Source organism: Petaurus breviceps, unplaced genomic scaffold (assembly GCF_028583685.1).
Source record: "Petaurus breviceps papuanus isolate PSGF00001 unplaced genomic scaffold, PetGlider_PUasm1.0 184, whole genome shotgun sequence".
Lineage (NCBI taxonomy): Eukaryota > Metazoa > Chordata > Mammalia > Diprotodontia > Petauridae > Petaurus > Petaurus breviceps.
The window spans coordinates 4,400,813-4,411,553 of NW_027185793.1; the positions used below are offsets into that span (position 1 = coordinate 4,400,813).

General features: G+C 37.8%; 1 long non-coding RNA gene across 1 annotated transcript in view; it reads left to right on the forward strand.

Annotated features, from left to right (window-relative positions):
• Nucleotides 1–5,458: 5,458 nt before the first annotated feature.
• Nucleotides 5,459–10,741, forward strand: part of LOC138161244 (uncharacterized) — a 196,559-nt gene continuing 191,276 nt past the window's right edge. The window contains exon 1 of the long non-coding RNA XR_011168312.1: nucleotides 5,459–6,528. This is a non-coding gene — a long non-coding RNA (uncharacterized lncRNA). The remainder of the gene's footprint in view (nucleotides 6,529–10,741) is intronic.

Consider the following 10,741-nt stretch of genomic DNA (forward strand, 5'->3'; position numbering starts at 1 on the left):
TTCTGACTTCATTGTCTTCCTCCTGTTCTATGCTTTGATCCTTTCTCTCCCCCAAAAAGGAATCTAAGGTTTGAATTCTGTGCTTGCTTTGCTTCCTTTGCTTGCTCATGTTGCCACTTAATTACTCGACTTTTGTGCTTTTTGCCACAGTAGAACTCTGCTTCCATAGAGGACAACTTTGTCCCAAAATGCTGGGGTTTTCTCAGCTGCTGGACCTATTAATTGGGTGCCCTTTCTGAAGCCTCCACAGGCACTAGCACCTGGTCACTCACCCTAGGACCTCCACCCTAGACCACAATCCAGATCCAAGCAGGTTAAAGTCATTAGCCCTCAGAATGGTTGCTTGGTCCCCCTACAATCTGCAGGCCAGGAGCTCTGAAGCTGCCACATGGCCACGGCTGCAGGGCTACAGCACTTCTGCCACCTTTTGTCCCAGGGAGCAGGGGCCAGACCATGCCCCCCAGTTCCAACAGAGCTCCACACTGACCTTTCCCTTTATCTTTGGCATTTATGGCTTGATAATTCTGGAACCTGCCATAGCTGCTGGTGATCCACTCTCCCAAAGTCAACTCTAGCTGCCGCTAGTCAGGTTAAAACTGCAAGGTCATGCAGGGCTGGGCTCTGCTCCCAGCATGCTGAGATGGATCCTTCTTGTCCACCTGCTGGGCTGCCTTCAGCAGGAGGTTTGTTTCTCTCTGCCACTTTGTGGGTTCTATAGCTCTAAACTTTGTCCAGAGTTATATTTTATAGGTATTTGTGATGGTTATGGGGGGAGCTCATGGAGTTTTCCTGCTTCTACATTGCCATCTTGGCCCCGCCCCCCCCAGAATATTTTTCTGACATAGCTAATATATGAATTTATTTTCTTTTACTATGATCATTACAAAGGAAGGATTCAGTAATTTTTTAGGTTAAGACGGGGAAATTGGTGGGGACTTTATTGATGAGCAATAGTGATTAAAAAAAGTATCAATGAAACATTAATAATACACAGAAGAGAGGAAGAAGTTCAAAAAAAGATTTGGACAAGTAGGGTATATTAGTTGCTATTATGTTAAATTTAATATACTCTAAAAATACTTTATGTGACAGAAATTCACAGTTTCATATACTACCTGCCTTTTCTGTTTCTTGTACATTGAAATGTTCATGTTTGTGGATAATGGTTAAGTTAATAACAACATCAAAAACGACAAAAATTAAACCCTTCTTGAAAGACTAAATTATTCTCATTAAATTGTACTTAAGCAGACCGGAATGTATATATGTGCATGTATTTGCATAAAAGAGTTTGGTTAATAAGTCCTGTCCTTTTGATCATACACATAGTGCCCCTGATACAGTTCCTTCTATAGCAGAGACTGGGGCGCCTGCTTATGTGAGAGTCTTGATGTTTAATTAAAGTGCCTTGGAGAGTCCAGTCAAGTCAACAAGTATTCAGTGAGCCCCTCAGTGCTGGGGATACAAAGAAAGGTAAAAATATTCCCTGACTGCAAGGACCTTACAGTCTAAGGGGAGACAGTTGTTAACACCTGTGTATAACCGTGACAGGCAGTGAAAATGCTTGGAGTCCAGGTATAACGTGTCCTGTGTAAGCAATGACAAGGAGGGCCACTGGTTCACTGAGTACACGGAGGGGAGCAAAGTGGAAGAATACGGGAAAGGCTTTCAATGAGAAAGAGACAATTTCATATTTGATCCTGGAGGTCATATGGAACCAATGAGTTTTGTTGAATTGGGAGGTGACATAGTCAGACTCGCATTTTAGAAAGATCATCTTGACAGCTGAATGAAAGGTAGACTAGAGTGGGTAGAAACTAGAAGTAGGGAGATAAACCATAAGGCAATTGTCTAGAAGTGAGGGGATATGGATCTGTACTAGGAAGATGGCAGTGTTAGTGGACAGAAGGGTTTTTTTAAGGGGATGTGGAGAAGAATCAACAGAATTTGTCAAAAAATTGGAGTTGAGAAGCCACCTCTTTGGGAGCTTGGGTGAATGGGAGGATGGGGGTATCCATCCTTACAGAAGTTGAGAAGAGAGTTTCAGGAGAAAAGTACAGAGCTCAGTTTTGGACATGTTGAGCTTAAGATGTCTGTGGGACATCGAGTTTGAGATGTTCAGTAGGCAATTCAAGATAAGAGACTAGAATCCAAGAAAGAGAGTAGAGCTGGATAAAATAGATTTTAAAGTCACCAGCATAGAGATGATGATTGAATCCATGAGAACTTATGAGATTTCCAAATGAAATAGCATAGAAGAGGAGGAAAAAGGTCTAGGACAGGAAGCTGGGGGTTACCTGCGGTTAGCAGGTTTGACTTGAATGAAGAGCCAGTGAAAAGAGATTGAGGAGGAACAGTCAGATAGATATGAGGAGAACCAGGAGAATAATACTGTCATGAAAACCTAGAGAGAAGATAGCATAAAGGAGAAGAGGATGATTCACTTGTCAGTATTCTATACAGAGAGGTTAAGGAAGAGATTTGAAAAATGGTCATTAATTTTGACAATTAAAAGATCATGGATAGCTTTAGAGCGAGTGGTTTCAGCTGAATGATGAGGTCAGAAGTAAGTCTTCAGAGAGTGAGAGGAAAAGAAATAGAGGAAATGATTATAGACAGCATTCTCAAGGGATTTATCTATGAAAGGGAGAAGAGATATAGGACAATAGCTAGAAATGGATCAAACAAATGAGGGTTGTTTTTTTTTTCTTGAGGATGAGGGGAAGATATGGGTAAATTTGCAATCAGTAGAGAAATAGCCAGTTGAAGAGGAGAGATTAAAAATAAGCAAGTGAGTCAAATTGCGTAACAGCAATGCTACTTGCAGCTGCTGTGGGGGTGTAAGACCAATAACACCAGCATACAGGAGGGTTGCCAGCACAAGTTCTTTGATCTGCTTTTCTAAAGGAAAGCAAATCAAAAGGGGTCAGCAATCTTACTTTAATCAAGCAAATATATCATTTAATTAGTTCAGGGAAAAAAGCCAGAACCCTGAACTTCAGAGAAAATACAAAAAGAAATTACAAGCAGAAATAATAGCATAAATACCAACAGACATGGCTTCTAACTATCTGACCAAATAATACATATATCACAGATCAACAGACAGATCCAACTGTCTGACCATTACACATATACATAGTTACCAAAGAGAGAAGCACTCCCATTAACATTACAGGTTGAGTGAAAGATAAATCTGGTAGAGAAGATGGGATGGAATTGGATCACTTGTGCCTGAAGAGGATTTCTCCTTAATAAGAAGAAGGGCCATCTATTCATGAAGTGAAAGAGGAAATAGTAGGGGAAGACATTTGAGTGATGTGAGAGGAGGAGAGGAGAAGAAGAGAACAGGGAGATCTCACCAAATGTTCTCAATTTTTTTCCAGAGAAATATAAAACAAGGTTCTTAACTGAGGGGGTGGGGAAATAGAAAACCGTAGGAGGTTTGAAAATGGATGAAAAGGTTTAGAAAAGTTTCTATGGTGATTGAGATAGTGAATCAATTAAGGGGTGTAAAAGGATTGCTTTGCCACAGTGAGGACCAAATTGAGTTTATATAATACAAATTAAACTTGTAGTTGACCCAGTCAGCATAGTTTCCTAATTTTCTCTTGCTTTATATAGTAGCAGGTGAATAACAGTGAAGACTGTTGATGGTGAGAGTCAACTGAGTCTTAGTTTTCTCAAATGTAATGACTATTTGGACTAGATAGTCTCAAATTGAAGGTGTCATCCCTGTAACCAGGGGTTGTCTTACTGAGCATTTCACTTTATTTTTCCTGGTTTCAAGGATACTATACCACTTCCCAGCTATGTCCATGCTATGCCACCGCTCCCCTCACTGCCTACCCCCCACCAGCTTTCCTTAACTCTAGATGAGAACAATAAAAACAACACTACCATTCCTCCTAACCCTAGTCTCTCTGTTGAGCTACAATCACTTATCTCTAATGGTCTCTTGGACAATCTGGCTACAGTCATTTCAAACTCCTTAAGCCCCGAAACCTTCCCCCTTTGGAACTCCTCCATTATGATCTGAGACATCATGATTCTTCCAGTCACCCAGGCCTATAACCATGGTGTTATTCTCAACTCTCACTGAGTTCATCCAATATATACAGGCTATTGCCAAATATTATTATATCTACGTATTATATGCTCTACATTCTTTCACATGTGTCTCCTTCCTGCCGCTGACATAACCACAACCCTAGTTCAGGCCCATATCGCATCTTGCCTTGGCTACTGCAATAGCCTATTTTCCCTGTGTCAGGTTTTTCCGTATTGTAATCCATCCTCTATTTTGCTACCAAGTTAATTTTTCTAAATTGTAGATCTGACCATATCAACCACCTGTTCATTAAGCTTTAATGGTTCTCTATTATCTCCAGAATTAATTTCTGTTAGTTATTTAAAGCCTTTAAACCTGGTGCCTTCCTACCTTTTAGCCTTCTTACACTTTTCTCCCCTCTAACCACTCTCCGGCTATATTGGCCTACTTGCAGTTCCTCTGACAGTACACTCCTTTATAGTCTCCAGGCGTTTGTATTGGCTCTCTCCCTGAAACTCTTTGTTCCCTCATCTCTGTCTCTTAGTTTCCCTGGCTTCCTTCAGGACTCAATTCAAATCCCATATTATGCCGGAGGTCCTTCCTGGGTGCCCTTGCTGCTAATTTCTTGCCCTTTCAGGCTATCTTCATTTATTTTGTAGTCATCTTAAACATATACCTTTTTATTTTCAGGTTATCTCCTCCATTAAAATGTAGCTACTTTTAAGGTGGGAATTATTTTTCTTGCTTTCTTTTTATTGCCAGTATTAAACTTAGTGTTTGGTCCACAGCAAACACTTTATAAATACCTGTTAACTGATTGGTAAGGGCATGGCATTCAATTGCCTTATTACTCCAATCACCATTCTCCTAAACCCCTTGTTGATAATATTCCTCCTTGTCCATTGCTTCCTCATATACATTATCTTCCCCGTTAGAAAGCTTTTTTTAGGGCAAAAACAATCATGTTTGCTTTTATTTGTATGTCCAGTGTTTAGGATAGTGTCTGGTATTTGGTAAGAACTTGTTTCATTCATTCATTGTACCTCCCAGCATTAAATTGGTAATTCTCAGGAATATAAAATACTATTTAAAATAATTATTTTAAGAAATATGAGGGGCAGCTAGGTAGTGCAGTGAATAGAGCACCGGCCCTGGAGTCAGGAGGACCTGAGCTCAGATCGGCCTCAGACACTTGACACACTTACTAGCTCTGTGACCTTGGGCAAGTCACTTAACCCCATTTACCTGGCCTTCCCCTTCCAAAAAAAAAGGAATATGAGCCATTTCTTTACGAAATGCAACTTTAGCATTTGTCATTCTCTTAGTTTCATTACTATTTTCATTATTAAAACCTTTATAATGAGGTGTTCTATATTTCTAATCAAGAAAATCATAAATATAAATCATTATTAATATCTCTGGAAGAAGATTGAATTAATCTTTTTTTATTCTTTTGTGGCCAACAGGGAAACCCAAAACAGTGTGAAATAAATTAGTCTTGGAAATATTATCTTGTGTGTTATCATGTTCCTTCTTATTCTTTGTTCTTTCCTTTCTCTTATTTGCAGGGCTGTGTCATGTCAGTTTTCTAGCCACATGAATGAAACCTATCCCAAAAGATCCACATCTCTTATAAATCATGGTAGTTTGGATGGAGAGATGGATGTGATAGTAATGGAGGGGGTGAGTTTTTTCTGAAGAAAAGTCTTACACTTTTTTAAAAAGGTAAGACGGTTTATAAATATAGACAGACTGAATCTATTGAAAGACTTTTGAATTAGTGTATATAACGGGGCTTTGAATATTGACTGGAATTCTGGGGTTTGTAGTTCTGGAGGACAAACAGTCCCTTTCAGTCCTATGAGTTATTTGGGACTATTTCATTCTTTGACCTAGATAGCAAAGGAGTACTTAAAGGGACAGACGCAGTCTTTCTAGACTGAGAGGAAGGAGTAGGGACTGTTAGGAGCTCAGTCACAGCAGTAACACTTCAGAGATCACATCCTCAGCCCTACCTGAGACCACCCCTAGCACAATCCTGAAAGAATCTTTGGCACAGGAGCAATAACCAATGGGAAAAACAAAAAATGAGAAACCAAAAGGAGAAATTGTGTTCTTGTTTAGTCACATCCAAATCTTCATGACCCCATTTGGGGTTTTCTTGACAAAGATTCTGGAATGGTTCTCCATTTCCTTCTCCAGTTCATTTTACAGATGAGAAAACTGAGGCAAACAGGGTTAAGTGACTTGCCCAAGGTCACACATCTAGTAAGTGTGTGAGGCCAGATTTGAACTCAGGATGGTGAGTCTTCCTGACTCCAGGCCCAGCACTCTAGCAGCCCTCAGCTAAGCATCAGGAAAGAAGGAAGAGATCAAGGTGGACTGTCAGGCCCTGCAGCACCTCAAGCCAGAATACTCAGACTGAAGCTTTTGGTTACACTTACCTCTTCAAGAACCGAAAGAAGTTCTACCCAAAGGTATGTTCTCTTGTCAGTTTTCCCTCCCTGTGACTCCAATAACAGAAAGTGTAATATATTCGATTCATTTCTATTTCCCTAAATGTTTCCAGTATTCTGATTTTGCCTCAAGCATGAAGAGGGTAGGGATTAGCTGGAGATACATAAATTGTACATTAGGACACAGAGACTAACTTCTGTATGAATGTTAGAAATTTTTCTGATTGGGGGCTATTAGCTATTGAGTTGGTACTGATATAAACTCCATAAAAAGCAGAGAAAGGGGTCATGAGGACATGAGAGTCACTATATTGCCCCTAGGCTAAACGTGAGCAAGTTATTTTAACAGTGTGACTAATTAAACCTTCAGTCTCTGAAGTGAGAAGGGAAATAGGGGAAAAATGGAAACAGGTGGAACTTAGATTTAATAGCAAGGCCTAGGTGAGATTCAGCTCCATCTCTTCTAAAAGGGAGGAAGTAGTAGAAACTGTTCATTGTTTCTTGCAGTGTAATCCACTAGTGTCAGACTTAAATGAAGTGATAGAATGACAGTGGGTCATTAATATTGCACAGAAATTTAGCAATGTTGTTGAAGTTAAAAATATGAAAGTGTTATATTTTCTTTTATTTATATTTTGTTATAATGTTTTAGTTCATTAAATTTGATTTGATTACTTTCTTTCCTCAACCTCCCCCCCACCCCCCAAATAAAGGACTTTCTGAAGTTTAAAAAAATTGCTGTATATTTTCTTTTCACATAGAGTTTTTTTTTAAGCATTAGGCTGGGGGTAGGGAAGGAGTCCTATACAAACAGTAAAGAAAACAGAAAGTGATGGACCTTGTTTATCTAATATGACATACCTCTTTGATAGTATGATAAATATAGGTTTTATTTTTCCTTGCCTTTATTAGAATCCTGGATACCCCTGACAGCAATGGTTTGTATGTAAATGGTACTTAAAATCAGTTTGGATGCTCGTTTTCCAGACCTAATTACATAATCTTTAGGGATTTTTGTCAAAAGTATTCAACTAGAAATAGAAATTACAGTAGGTGTCAGTGCTAGCAAACTTTGTGGTTCTGAGTGTATAATCATCTTAAAGCAGAAAAAGCAAAATCTCTCCAGCCTAAAGACCTGATATGATAAAAAATGAAATCATCAGGGGTTATTATTAAATGAATTTGAGTGAATATGTTATTGTATTCTAAGAGCCACAAAAGGATCCTGTTTGAAAATTTTAGTTTATAAAATGTAAGTTCAATTTTGTCTCCTCAATAAGCACATTTTAAAAATCTACTCTTTCATTCAATAGGAATTAATTAATTGTGGACCATGTTGGGTGTTAGGGATACATAGACAGAAACAAAACATTCCTTTCCTTTAAGGCATTTACATTTTGATTGTTTGAACATTAGAATTTAGAAAATTGTGTTCATATTGTACTTGTTCCTTAAAAGCATTAAAAAATTAGATTCTGATAATATGAGAAAGACTAGAACTACAGAATAGTGATCCACATTTCTCTGTAAATGCTTGCAAGAAAATACAGTGAATAGTAACATCAAACACATGATTTTGTTGTTCAAAATGGAGTTACTTTGAAATTTCATAGCAAATCTAAAGAAAATTCCTAGAAATCATAGGCATTTTAGGTTGCTATGGCAATGCTCTTTAAGAAGCTTAAAATACTTTTGATGTTTTATGGAAAATTTTGAAAAAATTCTATTTCAGTGTCATTTGTTCATAGGCCATAAGTTTGTTACATTTATTTCCTCCATTTTAAAGAAAAAATCCATGGTAACAGTATTTTTCTACTGTATGCCATTGTACTATATACTAGCAATACAAATAGTCCTCACCCTCTAAGAGTTTATTGGAGGAAAACAACATTTGTATACATATAAAATAGATAGAAAATGACACAGATTCATATTTTGAGGAGAACATTAATTTGTGGAATTATGAAGGATATCCAATAGGAGGCAACACTTGGACCTGAGACGTGAATGGAGCTGGGAGGTCCAAAGAACAGAGAGGAGGGGGACATTCCAGGTATAATCTCCACAAAGGTGTAGATGGGAGAGATAGAATGCTGTGTACAAGAAACAAGGAAGTCACTTTAGTCAAAATATAGAGTTCATGAAGAAGATTTATATTCAGCATGGGATGATAGGTTAGATCATTATTGTTAATGCTCCGAGAAGATCTTTATCCTAAAGATAAAAAAAATAAAGCCAATAGAGAGCCTCTAAGGGTTCTTAAGGTGAATAAACCTGGCTCTCCACCTGTATTTTATGGTTATCCATTCAGCAAGACTGAGGAAGATTGTTGTTCATCCTTCACTTCTGAAGAGGACCCATGACATCAGGGTGAAGTCTTGACTTGCACATGAATTGGATCTAAGTTTAAAGAGGGAAGAGACTGGAGGAATAGGGACCAATTAAGGGCGAGAGGTGATAAAAATCTGAATTAGGATGTTAGCTATGTTGAGTTGAGAGAGGAGTGTAAAAATGTGAGAGATATGGGGGGGGGGAGAATCAACAAGATGTGGTGAGCATAGTGGAAAGTGAAAAGTTGAGTATGAGAGCAACTGCTGCCCTTGACACAAATAGGGAAGTTGGGAGAAGAGGTGGGTTCAGTAGAAAGATGATGAGTTCTGTTTTGGACATCCTGTGTTTACAATGCCTAGAAAACATCCAGATGGAGATGACCAGAAGCCAGCTGATGATGCAGGATTGGAGCTTAAAAAGGGAAAAATACTAGATATATAGATTCGGGAGGTATTTGCATAGAGATGGTAGTTAAATTCATAGAAGTTGATGACATCACCAGGAGTGAGGATGCTAAGACAAGAAAAATGTTAAGGTAGAGCTTTGTGGTATCTCCACACATAGGAAAAGGAATTTGCATGATATCTACTAATGTCTATCAATGATACTAAAGGGGTGGATTGTGTTCATGGTGACCCTTCTTTGATCAATCTAATTATTTAACTAATGGATTCTCTCAAAGGACTCTTAGGTCATAAACAATTTCTATTTCAATAATACAATGGAAGCCAGATCTGATTGATGTAGTTACCCTTTCCAGAGGTGCAGATTACAACCCATGTATGCCTTCACTTCTTTTGTTTATCCTTTACAGGCCTTTTTATAAAGAATCTGTAGAGGATTGCTAGAACTCTTCTCCTAAATCTTATAACATTTCATGGGTACCAGTGTAGCTGCTGGAGCAGGTAGAGGGTACAGTGGATTAAAGCACTGGGCTTGGAATTATGAATTTAAATCCAGCCTCAGACACTTAGTAGTTGTGTGACCCTGGTCAAGTCACTTAACCCTGTTTGCTTCAGTTTCCTCATCTGTAAAATGAACTGGAGAAGGAAATGGCAAATCACTTCAGTATCTTTGCCAAGAAAACCCCAAAAATGGGGTCACAAAGAGTCGGATATGACTGAACAACAATGTGACAATTTGGTTATTCCTCCATTTTTCACTATATGACTAGCCAGTCCTTTTTGTAATCATACATTTATGATCATGATATATGTATACTGGATGATACATTTTATTCCACTTTTTTCACCACTGACAGTGTACTATATCATAGTCTACTTACATCCATAATATATCTCTCCATTGCCCTCTGGATCATCTGAAATTTTGATTTTTCCAAGTATGGTATTATATGTTTTGTATGATATTATCCTTGGAAATTATCTATAATGTTCAGAATTAAATCACTTTAGTGTTAGAAAGATGCTTTGTTTTTGTTAGGAGTTTGGGATCATTGAAGGTGCAGTACGGTTTCCCTGAATTCAGTAATTATCCATTTTCATGTTCAAGATAAATGTTCTGATTGACCACATCTAACAGCATGCCATCAGTGGACAATAGACATTTTTCATCCCCATTCTGCTTCCCACCCTGGGCCCCTGATGATTGTCCATGTACCTATTTCTTTTCAATGACTTTTATGTATTTTTAAAATGCATAAAAATATTTAAATAAGAAAAAATAACTTTAGCAGATTTATCCACCTCATTATGTAGAAATACTAATAACCCTTAATAAGGCCATAAGACTAGAGTTAAATGAAGAAACCAATAGGTTGAGAAATGAATTTTTAAAATTGGTATTTCTTTATGAGTTTGCTTATCACTGATGGATGTTATTCATTTCACAGATTTTATATATATATATATATATATATATATATATATATATATATATATAT